The 18,751-nt window shown below is 45.6% G+C and overlaps 10 non-coding genes across 10 annotated transcripts; all 10 read right to left on the bottom strand.

Moving 5' to 3' along the window:
* Nucleotides 1-1,929: 1,929 nt before the first annotated feature.
* On the bottom strand, nt 1,930-2,002 carry trnaf-gaa (transfer RNA phenylalanine (anticodon GAA)). Its single transcript has one exon. It is a non-coding gene; the product is annotated as a tRNA-Phe (tRNA).
* A 111-nt stretch (nt 2,003-2,113) lies between these two features.
* trnad-guc (transfer RNA aspartic acid (anticodon GUC)) lies at nt 2,114-2,185 on the bottom strand. Its single transcript has one exon. It is a non-coding gene; the product is annotated as a tRNA-Asp (tRNA).
* A 2,391-nt stretch (nt 2,186-4,576) lies between these two features.
* Nucleotides 4,577-4,649, bottom strand: trnaf-aaa (transfer RNA phenylalanine (anticodon AAA)). Its single transcript has one exon. It is a non-coding gene; the product is annotated as a tRNA-Phe (tRNA).
* A 2,574-nt stretch (nt 4,650-7,223) lies between these two features.
* Nucleotides 7,224-7,296, bottom strand: trnaf-gaa (transfer RNA phenylalanine (anticodon GAA)). Its single transcript has one exon. It is a non-coding gene; the product is annotated as a tRNA-Phe (tRNA).
* A 111-nt stretch (nt 7,297-7,407) lies between these two features.
* Nucleotides 7,408-7,479, bottom strand: trnad-guc (transfer RNA aspartic acid (anticodon GUC)). The gene has a single exon. It is a non-coding gene; the product is annotated as a tRNA-Asp (tRNA).
* Nucleotides 7,480-10,054: 2,575 nt separating this feature from the next.
* Nucleotides 10,055-10,126, bottom strand: trnad-guc (transfer RNA aspartic acid (anticodon GUC)). The gene has a single exon. It is a non-coding gene; the product is annotated as a tRNA-Asp (tRNA).
* A 4,295-nt stretch (nt 10,127-14,421) lies between these two features.
* Nucleotides 14,422-14,494, bottom strand: trnaf-gaa (transfer RNA phenylalanine (anticodon GAA)). The gene has a single exon. It is a non-coding gene; the product is annotated as a tRNA-Phe (tRNA).
* A 111-nt stretch (nt 14,495-14,605) lies between these two features.
* Nucleotides 14,606-14,677, bottom strand: trnad-guc (transfer RNA aspartic acid (anticodon GUC)). Its single transcript has one exon. It is a non-coding gene; the product is annotated as a tRNA-Asp (tRNA).
* A 3,289-nt stretch (nt 14,678-17,966) lies between these two features.
* On the bottom strand, nt 17,967-18,039 carry trnaf-gaa (transfer RNA phenylalanine (anticodon GAA)). The gene has a single exon. It is a non-coding gene; the product is annotated as a tRNA-Phe (tRNA).
* A 111-nt stretch (nt 18,040-18,150) lies between these two features.
* trnad-guc (transfer RNA aspartic acid (anticodon GUC)) lies at nt 18,151-18,222 on the bottom strand. Its single transcript has one exon. It is a non-coding gene; the product is annotated as a tRNA-Asp (tRNA).
* Nucleotides 18,223-18,751: the final 529 nt, after the last annotated feature.

Raw genomic sequence — 18,751 nt, 5'->3', positions numbered from 1 at the left:
GACCCCGGCCATGCCCCTGGTGTAGTTACGCCGTTCTGATGCCATTACTTTTACTCGCTCAAGGTTGGACAAAAATGAATCAATTGTCAAATTACGCTCCTACGTTCTCCGTCAATCTGCATTTGAAAAGGAACGTTACCTACGGGCCTGAATGTGAAAACCTGCTTTTGCCTGTTAGATCTTTTGCAGTCACTCCAGAGTAGTCGCCGAAAAAAGGCTGTGTCTTTGACAGAGCGGACGATTACTGGCTAAAGTTGCAATGGTCGTTATTCAATTTCAGTTTTGAGTATCTGTTGACTACAATTGCGCGCCCTCTTCTTGTTGGACGCGATATGGCAAACAGCATGTGCAAATTGGTCAAAGAAATCAAAAAGGGTTTTGCGAGACTACAGAAGATTGTTAAGAACCAATTTCTAAACAGCCTTTGTTTCTCCCATGAAAAACAGCTGCACTGAAGCAGCACCCCTAGGATGTCAATTACCACAGCTTCAATCCCCTCTCCACGCTACACTGGCTTAGCATTGGACCGATCAGCCTCCACATATGAGCATGGTCCCCATTAAGCTGAGAAAGTACCTATTGTGCACTAGGATTTTGGAAAGCCCCTTAGAGTCGACCTTGCACGATAATGTGTCGCTTTGTGGTTAGATGCTACCCTCTGAAAGTAATACCCTACGTGGCTAAATTCTGTAGTGTAGTGGATATCACCTTGGCCTAACATGCATAAAGGTCCCTCGTTCGAAATCAGGCAGAAACCCTTTTGCTATCCATTATCATGTGCACAGTCAGTCTGGGTGGATTGCCTTGTAAAAGGGGTTGTCTCAGCTCTAACAATTAGAAAGGCAGCACTTTTGGTTTTAGTACTACAAAGTTCGATAAAGATCCTTTCATCCCAAAACCCCTGAGGAGTAAACTTCCACGACCGTGGTATTCTTCTTGCTGGGAAGCTACGCTCTGAAGTAGCTCGTCAAAGTCGCCGATTTCTGTGGTGTAGCGGTTATCAAGTTCGCCTCACACGTGAAAGGTCCCTGGCCTGAAACCAGGCAGAAACACAATTGTTGTTATTTTAAGATGACATTCACACTCAAGCTGTGTCAGTGGGTTGACTAAGTTCTTACACATGCTTGCAATGGTCGTCGTTCAATTTCAGTTTTGAGTTACCTGTTGAGGAGTTCCTTTCCTGCAATTGCATGCCCTCTTCTTGGTGCACGCGATATGGCAAACAGCATGTGCAAATTGGTCAAAGAAATCGAAAAGGGTTATGCGAGACTACAGAAGAAAGTTAAGAACCAATTTCTAAACAGCCTCAGTTTGGACAAAGCCACCACATACTATTAATCGAAATAGAGACTTTCTCCAATGAAAAATAGCTGCACTTGCAGCAGCAGCCCTAGGATGTCAATTACAACAGGCGGAGATCCTGTCCACTATACTAACGAGGACTGGAACAGCACTGGCCCCGGCCATGCCCCTGGTGTACTTACGCTGTTCTGATGCCATTACTTTTAATCGCTCAAGGTTGGACAAAAATGCATCACTTGTCAAATTACGCCCCTACGTTCTCCGGCAATCTGCATTTGAAAAGGAACATTACCTACGGGCCTGAATGTGAAAGCCTGCTTTTGCCTACGCTCTGAAGTAGCTCGTCAAAGTCGCCGGTATCTGTGGTGTAGCGGTTATCAAGTTTGCCTCACACGTGAAAGGTCCCTGGCCTGAAATCAGGCAGAAACACAATTGTTGTTATTTTAAGATGACATTTACACTCAAGCTGTGTCAGTGGGTTGACTAAGTTCTTACACATGCTTGCTCCGTAAAACAACCTGAAATCAAAGAATGGCACACATAGAGACTACCTTCCAAACCGTCTTAAGTACAAAAACAAAAGGTTAGGGGACTCTTGGCATCGTTCGCAAGACAGAGGTGGTGTAATGCCGAAGCCCGGGATCGAACCAGGGACCTTTAGATCTTCAGTCTAACGCTCTCCCAACTGAGCTATTTTGGCACAACACCCGATGACTTCTTCTGGCCATCATTTGGAAATGCAAGCCTCCTCAACCAAGCCGAAGACGTATTGCGGGAAATTTCAACTGTCCGGGACAAAGGCAATAAGACTCTCCCCGTCGGGGAATCGAACCCCGGTCTTCCGCGTGACAGGCGGAGATACTGTCCACTATACTAACGAGGACTGGAGAAGCACTGCTCGTTTGCAGTCACGCCAGAGTAGTCGCTGGACAAAGGCTGTGTGCCTTTGACTGAGCGGACCATTACTGGCTAAAGTTGCAATGGTCGTCGTTCAATTTCAGTTTTGATTACCTGTTGAGGAGTTCCTTTCCTGCAATTGCATGCCCTCTTCTTGGTGCACGCGATATGGCAAACAGCATGTGCAAATTGGTCAAAGAAATCGAAAAGGGCAAGCAGCAAGTGCAAATTGGTCAAAGAAATCGAAAAGGGTTATGCGAGACTACAGAAGAAAGTTAAGAACCAATTTGTAAACAGCCTCAGTTTGGACAAAGCCACCACATACTATTAATGGAAATAGAGACTTTCTCCCATGAAAAGTAGCTGCACTTGCAGCAGCAGCCCTAGGATGTCAATTACAACAGGCGGAGATACTGTCCACTATACTAACGAGGACTGGAACAGCACTGCCCCCGGCCATGCCCCTGGTGTAGTTACGCCGTTCTGATGCCATTACTTTTACTCGCTCAAGGTTGGACAAAAATGAATCAATTGTCAAATTACGCTCCTACGTTCTCCGTCAATCTGCATTTGAAAAGGAACGTTACCTACGGGCCTGAATGTGAAAACCTGCTTTTGCCTGTTAGATCTTTTGCAGTCACTCCAGAGTAGTCGCCGAAAAAAGGCTGTGTCTTTGACAGAGCGGACGATTACTGGCTAAAGTTGCAATGGTCGTTATTCAATTTCAGTTTTGAGTATCTGTTGACTACAATTGCGCGCCCTCTTCTTGTTGGACGCGATATGGCAAACAGCATGTGCAAATTGGTCAAAGAAATCAAAAAGGGTTTTGCGAGACTACAGAAGATTGTTAAGAACCAATTTCTAAACAGCCTTTGTTTCTCCCATGAAAAACAGCTGCACTGAAGCAGCACCCCTAGGATGTCAATTACCACAGCTTCACTCCCCTCTCCACGCTACACTGGCTTAGCATTGGACCGATCAGCCTCCACATATGAGCATGGTCCCCATTAAGCTGAGAAAGTACCTATTGTGCACTAGGATTTTGGAAAGCCCCTTAGAGTCGACCTTGCACGATAATGTGTCGCTTTGTGGTTAGATGCTACCCTCTGAAAGTAATACCCTACGTGGCTAAATTCTGTAGTGTAGTGGATATCACCTTGGCCTAACATGCATAAAGGTCCCTCGTTCGAAATCAGGCAGAAACCCTTTTGCTATCCATTATCATGTGCACAGTCAGTCTGGGTGGATTGCCTTGTAAAAGGGGTTGTCTCAGCTCTAACAATTAGAAAGGCAACACTTTTGGTTTTAGTACTACAAAGTTCGATAAAGATCCTTTCATCCCAAAACCCCTGAGGAGTAAACTTCCACGACCGTGGTATTCTTCTTGCTGGGAAGCTACGCTCTGAAGTAGCTCGTCAAAGTCGCCGATTTCTGTGGTGTAGCGGTTATCAAGTTCGCCTCACACGTGAAAGGTCCCTGGCCTGAAACCAGGCAGAAACACAATTGTTGTTATTTTAAGATGACATTCACACTCAAGCTGTGTCAGTGGGTTGACTAAGTTCTTACACATGCTTGCAATGGTCGTCGTTCAATTTCAGTTTTGAGTTACCTGTTGAGGAGTTCCTTTCCTGCAATTGCATGCCCTCTTCTTGGTGCACGCGATATGGCAAACAGCATGTGCAAATTGGTCAAAGAAATCGAAAAGGGTTATGCGAGACTACAGAAGAAAGTTAAGAACCAATTTCTAAACAGCCTCAGTTTGGACAAAGCCACCACATACTATTAATCGAAATAGAGACTTTCTCCAATGAAAAATAGCTGCACTTGCAGCAGCAGCCCTAGGATGTCAATTACAACAGGCGGAGATCCTGTCCACTATACTAACGAGGACTGGAACAGCACTGGCCCCGGCCATGCCCCTGGTGTACTTACGCTGTTCTGATGCCATTACTTTTAATCTCTCAAGGTTGGACAAAAATGCATCACTTGTCAAATTACGCCCCTACGTTCTCCGGCAATCTGCATTTGAAAAGGAACGTTACCTACGGGCCTGAATGTGAAAGCCTGCTTTTGCCTACGCTCTGAAGTAGCTCGTCGAAGTCGCCGGTATCTGTGGTGTAGCGGTTATCAAGTTTGCCTCACACGTGAAAGGTCCCTGGCCTGAAATCAGGCAGAAACACAATTGTTGTTATTTTAAGATGACATTTACACTCAAGCTGTGTCAGTGGGTTGACTAAGTTCTTACACATGCTTGCTCCGTAAAACAACCTGAAATCACAGAATGGCACACATAGAGACTACCTTCCAAACCGTCTTAAGTACAAAAACAAAAGGTTAGGGGACTCTTGGCATCGTACGCAAGAGAGAGGTGGTGTAATGCCGAAGCCCGGGATCGAACCAGGGACCTTTAGATCTTTAGTCTAACGCTCTCCCAACTGAGCTATTTTGGCACAACACCCGATGACTTCTTCTGGCCATCATTTGGAAATGCAAGCCTCCTCAACCAAGCCGAAGACGTATTGCGGGAAATTTCAACTGTCCGGGACAAAGGCAAAAAGACTCTCCTCGTCTGGGAATCGAACCCCGGTCTTCCGCGTGACAGGCGGAGATACTGTCCACTATACTAACGAGGACTGGAAAAGCACTGCTCGTTTGCAGTCACGCGAGAGTAGTCGCTGGACAAAGGCTGTGTGCCTTTGACTGAGCGGACCATTACTGGCTAAAGTTGCAATGGTCGTCGTTCAATTTCAGTTTTGAGTACCTGTTGAGGAGTTCCTTTCCTGCAATTGCATGCCCTCTTCTTGGTGCACGCGATATGGCAAACAGCATGTGCAAATTGGTCAAAGATATCGAAAAGGGCAAGCAGCAAGTGCAAATTGGTCAAAGAAATCGAAAAGGGTTATGTGAGACTACAGAAGAAAGTTAAAAACCAATTTCTAAACAGCCTCAGTTTGGACAAAGCCACCACATACTATTAATCGAAATAGAGACTTTCTCCCATGAAAAATAGCTGCACTTGCAGCAGCAGCCCTAGGATGTCAATTACAACAGGCGGAGATACTGTCCACTATACTAACGAGGACTGGAACAGCACTGCCCCCGGCCATGCCCCTGGTGTAGTTACGCCGTTCTGATGCCATTACTTTTACTCGCTCAAGGTTGGACAAAAATGAATCAATTGTCAAATTACGCTCCTACGTTCTCCGTCAATCTGCATTTGAAAAGGAACGTTACCTACGGGCCTGAATGTGAAAACCTGCTTTTGCCTGTTAGATCTTTTGCAGTCACTCCAGAGTAGTCGCCGAAAAAAGGCTGTGTCTTTGACAGAGCGGACGATTACTGGCTAAAGTTGCAATGGTCGTTATTCAATTTCAGTTTTGAGTATCTGTTGACTACAATTGCGCGCCCTCTTCTTGTTGGACGCGATATGGCAAACAGCATGTGCAAATTGGTCAAAGAAATCAAAAAGGGTTTTGCGAGACTACAGAAGATTGTTAAGAACCAATTTCTAAACAGCCTTTGTTTCTCCCATGAAAAACAGCTGCACTGAAGCAGCACCCCTAGGATGTCAATTACCACAGCTTCAATCCCCTCTAAACGCTACACTGGCTTAGCATTGGACCGATCAGCCTCCACATATGAGCATGGTCCCCATTAAGCTGAGAAAGTACCTATTGTGCACTAGGATTTTGGAAAGCCCCTTAGAGTCGACCTTGCACGATAATGTGTCGCTTTGTGGTTAGATGCTACCCTCTGAAAGTAATACCCTACGTGGCTAAATTCTGTAGTGTAGTGGATATCACCTTGGCCTAACATGCATAAAGGTCCCTCGTTCGAAATCAGGGAGAAACCCTTTTGCTATCCATTATCATGTGCACAGTCAGTCTGGGTGGATTGCCTTGTAAAAGGGGTTGTCTCAGCTCTAACAATTAGAAAGGCAACACTTTTGGTTTTAGTACTACAAAGTTCGATAAAGATCCTTTCATCCCAAAACCCCTGAGGAGTAAACTTCCACGACCGTGGTATTCTTCTTGCTGGGAAGCTACGCTCTGAAGTAGCTCGTCAAAGTCGCCGATTTCTGTGTTGTAGCGGTTATCAAGTTCGCCTCACACGTGAAAGGTCCCTGGCCTGAAACCAGGCAGAAACACAATTGTTGTTATTTTAAGATGACATTCACACTCAAGCTGTGTCAGTGGGTTGACTAAGTTCTTACACATGCTTGCAATGGTCGTCGTTCAATTTCAGTTTTGAGTTACCTGTTGAGGAGTTCCTTTCCTGCAATTGCATGCCCTCTTCTTGGTGCACGCGATATGGCAAACAGCATGTGCAAATTGGTCAAAGAAATCGAAAAGTTTTATGCGAGACTACAGAAGAAAGTTAAGAACCAATTTCTAAACAGCCTCAGTTTGGACAAAGCCACCACATACTATTAATCGAAATAGAGACTTTCTCCAATGAAAAATAGCTGCACTTGCAGCAGCAGCCCTAGGATGTCAATTACAACAGGCGGAGATCCTGTCCACTATACTAACGAGGACTGGAACAGCACTGGGCCCGGCCATGCCCCTGGTGTAGTTACGCTGTTCTGATGCCATTACTTTTAATCGCTCAAGGTTGGACAAAAATGCATCACTTGTCAAATTACGCCCCTACGTTCTCCGGCAATCTGCATTTGAAAAGGAACGTTACCTACGGGCCTGAATGTGAAAGCCTGCTTTTGCCTACGCTCTGAAGTAGCTCGTCAAAGTCGCCGGTATCTGTGGTGTAGCGGTTATCAAGTTTGCCTCACACGTGAAAGGTCCCTGGCCTGAAATCAGGCAGAAACACAATTGTTGTTATTTTAAGATGACATTTACACTCAAGCTGTGTCAGTGGGTTGACTAAGTTCTTACACATGCTTGCTCCGTAAAACAACCTGAAATCACAGAATGGCACACATAGAGACTACCTTCCAAACCGTCTTAAGTACAAAAACAAAAGGTTAGGGGACTCTTGGCATCGTACGCAAGACAGAGGTGGTGTAATGCCGAAGCCCGGGATCGAACCAGGGACCTTTAGATCTTCAGTCTAACGCTCTCCCAACTGAGCTATTTTGGCACAACACCCGATGACTTCTTCTGGCCATCATTTGGAAATGCAAGCCTCCTCAACCAAGCCGAAGACGTATTGCAGGAAATTTCAACTGTCCGGGACAAAGGCAAAAAGACTCTCCCCGTCGGGGAATCGAACCCCGGTCTTCCGCGTGACAGGCGGAGATACTGTCCACTATACTAACGAGGACTGGAAAAGCACTGCTCGTTTGCAGTCACGCCAGAGTAGTCGCTGGACAAAGGCTGTGTGCCTTTGACTGAGCGGACCATTACTGGCTAAAGTTGCAATGGTCGTCGTTCAATTTCAGTTTTGAGTACCTGTTGAGGAGTTCCTTTCCTGCAATTGCATGCCCTCTTCTTGGTGCACGCGATATGGCAAACAGCATGTGCAAATTGGTCAAAGAAATCGAAAAGGGCAAGCAGCAAGTGCAAATTGGTCAAAGAAATCGAAAAGGGTTATGCGAGACTACAGAAGAAAGTTAAGAACCAATTTGTAAACAGCCTCAGTTTGGACAAAGCCACCACATACTATTAATGGAAATAGAGACTTTCTCCCATGAAAAATAGCTGCACTTGCAGCAGCAGCCCTAGGATGTCAATTACAACAGGCGGAGATACTGTCCACTATACTAATGAGGACTGGAACAGCACTGCCCCCGGCCATGCCCCTGGTGTAGTTACGCCGTTCTGATGCCATTACTTTTACTCGCTCAAGGTTGGACAAAAATGAATCAATTGTCCAATTACGCTCCTACGTTCTCCGTCAATCTGCATTTGAAAAGGAACGTTACCTACGGGCCTGAATGTGAAAACCTGCTTTTGCCTGTTAGATCTTTTGCAGTCACTCCAGAGTAGTCGCCGAAAAAAGGCTGTGTCTTTGACAGAGCGGACGATTACTGGCTAAAGTTGCAATGGTCGTTATTCAATTTCAGTTTTGAGTATCTGTTGACTACAATTGCGCGCCCTCTTCTTGTTGGACGCGATATGGCAAACAGCATGTGCAAATTGGTCAAAGAAATCAAAAAGGGTTTTGCGAGACTACAGAAGATTGTTAAGAACCAATTTCTAAACAGCCTTTGTTTCTCCCATGAAAAACAGCTGCACTGAGGAAGCAGCCCTAGGATGTCAATTACCACAGCTTCAATCCCCTCTCCACGCTACACTGGCTTAGCATTGGACCGATCAGCCTCCACATATGAGCATGGTCCCCATTAAGCTGAGAAAGTACCTATTGTGCACTAGGATTTTGGAAAGCCCCTTAGAGTCGACCTTGCACGATAATGTGTCGCTTTGTGGTTAGATGCTACCCTCTGAAAGTAATACCCTACGTGGCTAAATTCTGTAGTGTAGTGGATATCACCTTGGCCTAACATGCATAAAGGTCCCTCGTTCGAAATCAGGCAGAAACCCTTTTGCTATCCATTATCATGTGCACAGTCAGTCTGGGTGGATTGCCTTGTAAAAGGGGTTGTCTCAGCTCTAACAATTAGAAAGGCAACACTTTTGGTTTTAGTACTACAAAGTTCGATAAAGATCCTTTCATCCCAAAACCCCTGAGGAGTAAACTTCCACGACCGTGGTATTCTTCTTGCTGGGAAGCTACGCTCTGAAGTAGCTCGTCAAAGTCGCCGATTTCTGTGGTGTAGCGGTTATCAAGTTCGCCTCACACGTGAAAGGTCCCTGGCCTGAAACCAGGCAGAAACACAATTGTTGTTATTTTAAGATGACATTCACACTCAAGCTGTGTCAGTGGGTTGACTAAGTTCTTACACATGCTTGCAATGGTCGTCGTTCAATTTCAGTTTTGAGTTACCTGTTGAGGAGTTCCTTTCCTGCAATTGCATGCCCTCTTCTTGGTGCACGCGATATGGCAAACAGCATGTGCAAATTGGTCAAAGAAATCGAAAAGGGTTATGCGAGACTACAGAAGAAAGTTAAGAACCAATTTCTAAACAGCCTCAGTTTGGACAAAGCCACCACATACTATTAATCGAAATAGAGACTTTCTCCAATGAAAAATAGCTGCACTTGCAGCAGCAGCCCTAGGATGTCAATTACAACAGGCGGAGATCCTGTCCACTATACTAACGAGGACTGGAACAGCACTGGCCCCGGCCATGCCCCTGGTGTACTTACGCTGTTCTGATGCCATTACTTTTAATCGCTCAAGGTTGGACAAAAATGCATCACTTGTCAAATTACGCCCCTACGTTCTCCGGCAATCTGCATTTGAAAAGGAACGTTACCTACGGGCCTGAATGTGAAAGCCTGCTTTTGCCTACGCTCTGAAGTAGCTCGTCAAAGTCGCCGGTATCTGTGGTGTAGCGGTTATCAAGTTTGCCTCACACGTGAAAGGTCCCTGGCCTGAAATCAGGCAGAAACACAATTGTTGTTATTTTAAGATGACATTTACACTCAAGCTGTGTCAGTGGGTTGACTAAGTTCTTACACATGCTTGCTCCGTAAAACAACCTGAAATCACAGAATGGCACACATAGAGACTACCTTCCAAACCGTCTTAAGTACAAAAACAAAAGGTTAGGGGACTCTTGGCATCGTACGCAAGACAGAGGTGGTGTAATGCCGAAGCCCGGGATGGAACTAGGGACCTTTAGATCTTCAGTCTAACGCTCTCCCAACTGAGCTATTTTGGCACAACACCCGATGACTTCTTCTGGCCATCATTTGGAAATGCAAGCCTCCTCAACCAAGCCGAAGACGTATTGCGGGAAATTTCAACTGTGCGGGACAAAGGCAAAAAGACTCTCCCCGTCGGGGAATCGAACCCCGGTCTTCCGCGTGACAGGCGGAGATACTGTCCACTATACTAACGAGGAGTGGAAAAGCACTACTCGTTTGCAGTCACGCCAGAGTAGTCGCTGGACAAAGGCTGTGTGCCTTTGACTGAGCGGACCATTACTGGCTAAAGTTGCAATGGTCGTCGTTCAATTTCAGTTTTGAGTACCTGTTGAGGAGTTCCTTTCCTGCAATTGCATGCCCTCTTCTTGGTGCACGCGATATGGCAAACAGCATGTGCAAATTGGTCAAAGAAATCGAAAAGGGCAAGCAGCAAGTGCAAATTGGTCAAAGAAATCGAAAAGGGTTATGCGAGACTACAGAAGAAAGTTAAGAACCAATTTGTAAACAGCCTCAGTTTGGACAAAGCCACCACATACTATTAATGGAAATAGAGACTTTCTCCCATGAAAAATAGCTGCACTTGCAGCAGCAGCCCTAGGATGTCAATTACAACAGGCGGAGATACTGTCCACTATACTAACGAGGACTGGAACAGCACTGCCCCCGGCCATGCCCCTGGTGTAGTTACGCCGTTCTGATGCCATTACTTTTACTCGCTCAAGGTTGGACAAAAATTAATCAATTGTCAAATTACGCTCCTACGTTCTCCGTCAATCTGCATTTGAAAAGGAACGTTACCTACGGGCCTGAATGTGAAAACCTGCTTTTGCCTGTTAGATCTTTTGCAGTCACTCCAGAGTAGTCGCCGAAAAAAGGCTGTGTCTTTGACAGAGCGGACGATTACTGGCTAAAGTTGCAATGGTCGTTATTCAATTTCAGTTTTGAGTATCTGTTGACTACAATTGCGCGCCCTCTTCTTGTTGGACGCGATATGGCAAACAGCATGTGCAAATTGGTCAAAGAAATCAAAAAGGGTTTTGCGAGACTACAGAAGATTGTTAAGAACCAATTTCTAAACAGCGTTTGTTTCTCCCATGAAAAACAGCTGCACTGAAGCAGCACCCCTAGGATGTCAATTACCACAGCTTCAATCCCCTCTCCACGCTACACTGGCTTAGCATTGGACCGATCAGCCTCCACATATGAGCATGGTCCCCATTAAGCTGAGAAAGTACCTATTGTGCACTAGGATTTTGGAAAGCCCCTTAGAGTCGACCTTGCACGATAATGTGTCGCTTTGTGGTTAGATGCTACCCTCTGAAAGTAATACCCTACGTGGCTAAATTCTGTAGTGTAGTGGATATCACCTTGGCCTAACATGCATAAAGGTCCCTCGTTCGAAATCAGGCAGAAACCCTTTTGCTATCCATTATCATGTGCACAGTCAGTCTGGGTGGATTGCCTTGTAAAAGGGGTTGTCTCAGCTCTAACAATTAGAAAGGCAACACTTTTGGTTTTAGTACTACAAAGTTCGATAAAGATCCTTTCATCCCAAAACCCCTGAGGAGTAAACTTCCACGACCGTGGTATTCTTCTTGCTGGGAAGCTACGCTCTGAAGTAGCTCGTCAAAGTCGCCGATTTCTGTGGTGTAGCGGTTATCAAGTTCGCCTCACACGTGAAAGGTCCCTGGCCTGAAACCAGTCAGAAACACAATTGTTGTTATTTTAAGATGACATTCACACTCAAGCTGTGTCAGTGGGTTGACTAAGTACTTACACATGCTTGCAATGGTCGTCGTTCAATTTCAGTTTTGAGTTACCTGTTGAGGAGTTCCTTTCCTGCAATTGCATGCCCTCTTCTTGGTGCACGCGATATGGCAAACAGCATGTGCAAATTGGTCAAAGAAATCGAAAAGGGTTATGCGAGACTACAGAAGAAAGTTAAGAACCAATTTCTAAACAGCCTCAGTTTGGACAAAGCCACCACATACTATTAATCGAAATAGAGACTTTCTCCAATGAAAAATAGCTGCACTTGCAGCAGCAGCCCTAGGATGTCAATTACAACAGGCGGAGATCCTGTCCACTATACTAATGAGGACTGGAACAGCACTGCTCGTTTGCAGTCACGCCAGAGTAGTCGCTGGACAAAGGCTGTGTGCCTTTGACTGAGCGGACCATTACTGGCTAAAGTTGCAATGGTCGTCGTTCAATTTCAGTTTTGAGTACCTGTTGAGGAGTTCCTTTCCTGCAATTGCATGCCCTCTTCTTGGTGCACGCGATATGGCAAACAGCATGTGCAAATTGGTCAAAGAAATCGAAAAGGGCAAGCAGCAAGTGCAAATTGGTCAAAGAAATCGAAAAGGGTTATGCGAGACTACAGAAGAAAGTTAAGAACCAATTTGTAAACAGCCTCAGTTTGGACAAAGCCACCACATACTATTAATGGAAATAGAGACTTTCTCCCATGAAAAATAGCTGCACTTGCAGCAGCAGCCCTAGGATGTCAATTACAACAGGCGGAGATACTGTCCACTATACTAACGAGGACTGGAACAGCACTGCCCCCGGCCATGCCCCTGGTGTAGTTACGCCGTTCTGATGCCATTACTTTTACTCGCTCAAGGTTGGACAAAAATGAATCAATTGTCCAATTACGCTCCTACGTTCTCCGTCAATCTGCATTTGAAAAGGAACGTTACCTACGGGCCTGAATGTGAAAACCTGCTTTTGCCTGTTAGATCTTTTGCAGTCACTCCAGAGTAGTCGCCGAAAAAAGGCTGTGTCTTTGACAGAGCGGACGATTACTGGCTAAAGTTGCAATGGTCGTTATTCAATTTCAGTTTTGAGTATCTGTTGACTACAATTGCGCGCCCTCTTCTTGTTGGACGCGATATGGCAAACAGCATATGCAAATTGGTCAAAGAAATCAAAAAGGGTTTTGCGAGACTACAGAAGATTGTTAAGAACCAATTTCTAAACAGCCTTTGTTTCTCCCATGAAAAACAGCTGCACTGAAGCAGCACCCCTAGGATGTCAATTACCACAGCTTCAATCCCCTCTCCACGCTACACTGGCTTAGCATTGGACCGATCAGCCTCCACATATGAGCATGGTCCCCATTAAGCTGAGAAAGTACCTATTGTGCACTAGGATTTTGGAAAGCCCCTTAGAGTCGACCTTGCACGATAATGTGTCGCTTTGTGGTTAGATGCTACCCTCTGAAAGTAATACCCTACGTGGCTAAATTCTGTAGTGTAGTGGATATCACCTTGGCCTAACATGCATAAAGGTCCCTCGTTCGAAATCAGGGAGAAACCCTTTTGCTATCCATTATCATGTGCACAGTCAGTCTGGGTGGATTGCCTTGTAAAAGGGGTTGTCTCAGCTCTAACAATTAGAAAGGCAACACTTTTGGTTTTAGTACTACAAAGTTCGATAAAGATCCTTTCATCCCAAAACCCCTGAGGAGTAAACTTCCACGACCGTGGTATTCTTCTTGCTGGGAAGCTACGCTCTGAAGTAGCTCGTCAAAGTCGCCGATTTCTGTGGTGTAGCGGTTATCAAGTTCGCCTCACACGTGAAAGGTCCCTGGCCTGAAACCAGGCAGAAACACAATTGTTGTTATTTTAAGATGACATTTACACTCAAGCTGTGTCAGTGGGTTGACTAAGTTCTTACACATGCTTGCAATGGTCGTCGTTCAATTTCAGTTTTGAGTTACCTGTTGAGGAGTTCCTTTCCTGCAATTGCATGCCCTCTTCTTGGTGCACGCGATATGGCAAACAGCATGTGCAAATTGGTCAAAGAAATCGAAAAGGGTTATGCGAGACTACAGAAGAAAGTTAAGAACCAATTTCTAAACAGCCTCAGTTTGGACAAAGCCACCACATACTATTAATCGAAATAGAGACTTTCTCCAATGAAAAATAGCTGCACTTGCAGCAGCAGCCCTAGGATGTCAATTACAACAGGCGGAGATCCTGTCCACTATACTAACGAGGACTGGAACAGCACTGGCCCCGGCCATGCCCCTGGTGTACTTACGCTGTTCTGATGCCATTACTTTTAATCGCTCAAGGTTGGACAAAAATGCATCACTTGTCAAATTACGCCCCTACGTTCTCCGGCAATCTGCATTTGAAAAGGAACGTTACCTACGGGCCTGAATGTGAAAGCCTGCTTTTGCCTACGCTCTGAAGTAGCTCGTCAAAGTCGCCGGTATCTGTGGTGTAGCGGTTATCAAGTTTGCCTCACACGTGAAAGGTCCCTGGCCTGAAATCAGGCAGAAACACAATTGTTGTTATTTTAAGATGACATTTACACTCAAGCTGTGTCAGTGGGTTGACTAAGTTCTTACACATGCTTGCTCCGTAAAACAACCTGAAATCACAGAATGGCACACATAGAGACTACCTTCCAAACCGTCTTAAGTACAAAAACAAAAGGTTAGGGAACTCTTGGCATCGTACGCAAGACAGAGGTGGTGTAATGCCGAAGCCCGGGATCGAACCAGGGACCTTTAGATCTTCAGTCTAACGCTCTCCCAACTGAGCTATTTTGGCACAACACCCGATGACTTCTTCTGGCCATCATTTGGAAATGCAAGCCTCCTCAACCAAGCCGAAGACGTATTGCGGGAAATTTCAACTGTCCGGGACAAAGGCAAAAAGACTCTCCCCGTCGGGGAATCGAACCCCGGTCTTCCGCGTGACAGGCGGAGATACTGTCCACTATACTAACGAGGACTGGAACAGCATTGCTCGTTTGCAGTCACGCCAGACTAGTCGCTGGACAAAGGCTGTGTGCCTTTGACTGAGCGGACCATTACTGGCTAAAGTTGCAATGGTCGTCGTTCAATTTCAGTTTTGAGTACCTGTTGAGGAGTTCCTTTCCTGCAATTGCATGCCCTCTTCTTGGTGCACGCGATATGGCAAACAGCATGTGCAAATTGGTCAAAGAAATCGAAAAGGGCAAGCAGCAAGTGCAAATTGGTCAAAGAAATCGAAAAGGGTTATGCGAGACTACAGAAGAAAGTTAAGAACCAATTTGTAAACAGCCTCAGTTTGGACAAAGCCACCACATACTATTAATGGAAATAGAGACTTTCTCCCATGAAAAGTAGCTGCACTTGCAGCAGCAGCCCTAGGATGTCAATTACAACAGGCGGAGATACTGTCCACTATACTAACGAGGACTGGAAAAGCACTGCTCGTTTGCAGTCACGCCAGAGTAGTCGCTGGACAAAGGCTGTGTGCCTTTGACTGAGCGGACCATTACTGGCTAAAGTTGCAATGGTCGTCGTTCAATTTCAGTTTTGAGTACCTGTTGAGGAGTTCCTTTCCTGCAATTGCATGCCCTCTTCTTGGTGCACGCGATATGGCAAACAGCATGTGCAAATTGGTCAAAGAAATCGAAAAGGGCAAGCAGCAAGTGCAAATTGGTCAAAGAAATCGAAAAGGGTTATGCGAGACTACAGAAGAAAGTTAAGAACCAATTTGTAAACAGCCTCAGTTTGGACAAAGCCACCACATACTATTAATGGAAATAGAGACTTTCTCCCATGAAAAATAGCTGCACTTGCAGCAGCAGCCCTAGGATGTCAATTACAACAGGCGGAGATACTGTCCACTATACTAACGAGGACTGGAACAGCACTGCCCCCGGCCATGCCCCTGGTGTAGTTACGCCGTTCTGATGCCATTACTTTTACTCGCTCAAGGTTGGACAAAAATGAATCAATTGTCAAATTACGCTCCTACGTTCTCCGTCAATCTGCATTTGAAAAGGAACGTTACCTACGGGCCTGAATGTGAAAACCTGCTTTTGCCTGTTAGATCTTTTGCAGTCACTCCAGAGTAGTCGCCGAAAAAAGGCTGTGTCTTTGAAAGAGCGGACGATTACTGGCTAAAGTTGCAATGGTCGTTATTCAATTTCAGTTTTGAGTATCTGTTGACTACAATTGCGCGCCCTCTTCTTGTTGGACGCGATATGGCAAACAGCATGTGCAAATTGGTCAAAGAAATCAAAAAGGGTTTTGCGAGACTACAGAAGATTGTTAACAACCAATTTCTAAACAGCCTTTGTTTCTCCCATGAAAAACAGCTGCACTGAAGCAGCACCCCTAGGATGTCAATTACCACAGCTTCAATCCCCTCTCCACGCTACACTGGCTTAGCATTGGACCGATCAGCCTCCACATATGAGCATGGTCCCCATTAAGCTGAGAAAGTACCTATTGTGCACTAGGATTTTGGAAAGCCCCTTAGAGTCGACCTTGCACGATAATGTGTCGCTTTGTGGTTAGATGCTACCCTCTGAAAGTAATACCCTACGTGGCTAAATTCTGTAGTGTAGTGGATATCACCTTGGCCTAACATGCATAAAGGTCCCTCGTTCGAAATCAGGCAGAAACCCTTTTGCTATCCATTATCATGTGCACAGTCAGTCTGGGTGGATTGCCTTGTAAAAGGGGTTGTCTCAGCTCTAACAATTAGAAAGGCAACACTTTTGGTTTTAGTACTACAAAGTTCGATAAAGATCCTTTCATCCCAAAACCCCTGAGGAGTAAACTTCCACGACCGTGGTATTCTTCTTGCTGGGAAGCTACGCTCTGAAGTAGCTCGTCAAAGTCGCCGATTTCTGTGGTGTAGCGGTTATCAAGTTCGCCTCACACGTGAAAGGTCCCTGGCCTGAAACCAGGCAGAAACACAATTGTTGTTATTTTAAGATGACATTCACACTCAAGCTGTGTCAGTGGGTTGACTAAGTACTTACACATGCTTGCAATGGTCGTCGTTCAATTTCAGTTTTGAGTTACCTGTTGAGGAGTTCCTTTCCTGCAATTGCATGCCCTCTTCTTGGTGCACGCGATATGGCAAACAGCATGTGCAAATTGGTCAAAGAAATCGAAAAGGGTTATGCGAGACTACAGAAGAAAGTTAAGAACCAATTTCTAAACAGCCTCAGTTTGGACAAAGCCACCACATACTATTAATCGAAATAGAGACTTTCTCCAATGAAAATTAGCTGCACTTGCAGCAGCAGCTCTAGGATGTCAATTACAACAGGCGGAGATCCTGTCCACTATACTAACGAGGTCTGGAACAGCACTGCTCGTTTGCAGTCACGCCAGAGTAGTCGCTGGACAAAGGCTGTGTGCCTTTGACTGAGCGGACCATTACTGGCTAAAGTTGCAATGGTCGTCGTTCAATTTCAGTTTTGAGTACCTGTTGAGGAGTTCCTTTCCTGCAATTGCATGCCCTCTTCTTGGTGCACGCGATATGGCAAACAGCATGTGCAAATTGGTCAAAGAAATCGAAAAGGGCAAGCAGCAAGTGCAAATTGGTCAAAGAAATCGAAAAGGGTTATGCGAGACTACAGAAGAAAGTTAAGAACCAATTTGTAAACAGCCTCAGTTTGGACAAAGCCACCACATACTATTAATGGAAATAGAGACTTTCTCCCATGAAAAATAGCTGCACTTGCAGCAGCAGCCCTAGGATGTCAATTACAACAGGCGGAGATACTGTCCACTATACTAACGAGGACTGGAACAGCACTGCCCCCGGCCATGCCCCTGGTGTACTTACGCTGTTCTGATGCCATTACTTTTAATCGCTCAAGGTTGGACAAAAATGCATCACTTGTCAAATTACGCCCCTACGTTCTCCGGCAATCTGCATTTGAAAAGGAACGTTACCTACGGGCCTGAATGTGAAAGCCTGCTTTTGCCTACGCTCTGAAGTAGCTCGTCAAAGTCGCCGGTATCTGTGGTGTAGCGGTTATCAAGTTTGCCTCACACGTGAAAGGTCCCTGGCCTGAAATCAGGCAGAAACACAATTGTTGTTATTTTAAGATGACATTTACACTCAAGCTGTGTCAGTGGGTTGACTAAGTTCTTACACATGCTTGCTCCGTAAAACAACCTGAAATCACAGAATGGCACACGTAGAGACTACCTTCCAAACCGTCTTAAGTACAAAAACAAAAGGTTAGGGAACTCTTGGCATCGTACGCAAGACAGAGGTGGTGTAATGCCGAAGCCCGGGATCGAACCAGGGACCTTTAGATCTTCAGTCTAACGCTCTCCCAACTGAGCTATTTTGGCACAACACCCGATGACTTCTTCTGGCCATCATTTGGAAATGCAAGCCTCCTCAACCAAGCCGAAGACGTATTGCGGGAAATTTCAACTGTCCGGGACAAAGGCAAAAAGACTCTCCCCGTCGGGGAATCGAACCCCGGTCTTCCGCGTGACAGGCGGAGATACTGTCCACTATACTAACGAGGACTGGAACAGCATTGCTCGTTTGCAGTCACGCCAGACTAGTCGCTGGACAAAGGCTGTGTGCCTTTGACTGAGCGGACCATTACTGGCTAAAGTTGCAATGGTCGTCGTTCAATTTCAGTTTTGAGTACCTGTTGAGGAGTTCCTTTCCTGCAATTGCATGCCCTCTTCTTGGTGCACGCGATATGGCAAACAGCATGTGCAAATTGGTCAAAGAAATCGAAAAGGGCAAGCAGCAAGTGCAAATTGGTCAAAGAAATCGAAAAGGGTTATGCGAGACTACAGATGAAAGTTAAGAACCAATTTGTAAACAGCCTCAGTTTGGACAAAGCCACCACATACTATTAATGGAAATAGAGACTTTCTCCCATGAAAAGTAGCTGCACTTGCAGCAGCAGCCCTAGGATGTCAATTACAACAGGCGGAGATACTGTCCACTATACTAACGAGGACTGGAACAGCACTGCCCCCGGCCATGCCCCTGGTGTAGTTACGCCGTTCTGATGCCATTACTTTTACTCGCTCAAGGTTG

The sequence above is a fragment of the Channa argus genome, chromosome 2, assembly GCF_033026475.1.
Source record: "Channa argus isolate prfri chromosome 2, Channa argus male v1.0, whole genome shotgun sequence".
Classification (NCBI taxonomy): Eukaryota; Metazoa; Chordata; class Actinopteri; order Anabantiformes; family Channidae; genus Channa; species Channa argus.
The sequence above is the reverse complement of the archived record's forward strand: the minus strand, read 5'-3'. Positions and strand labels throughout refer to the sequence as shown.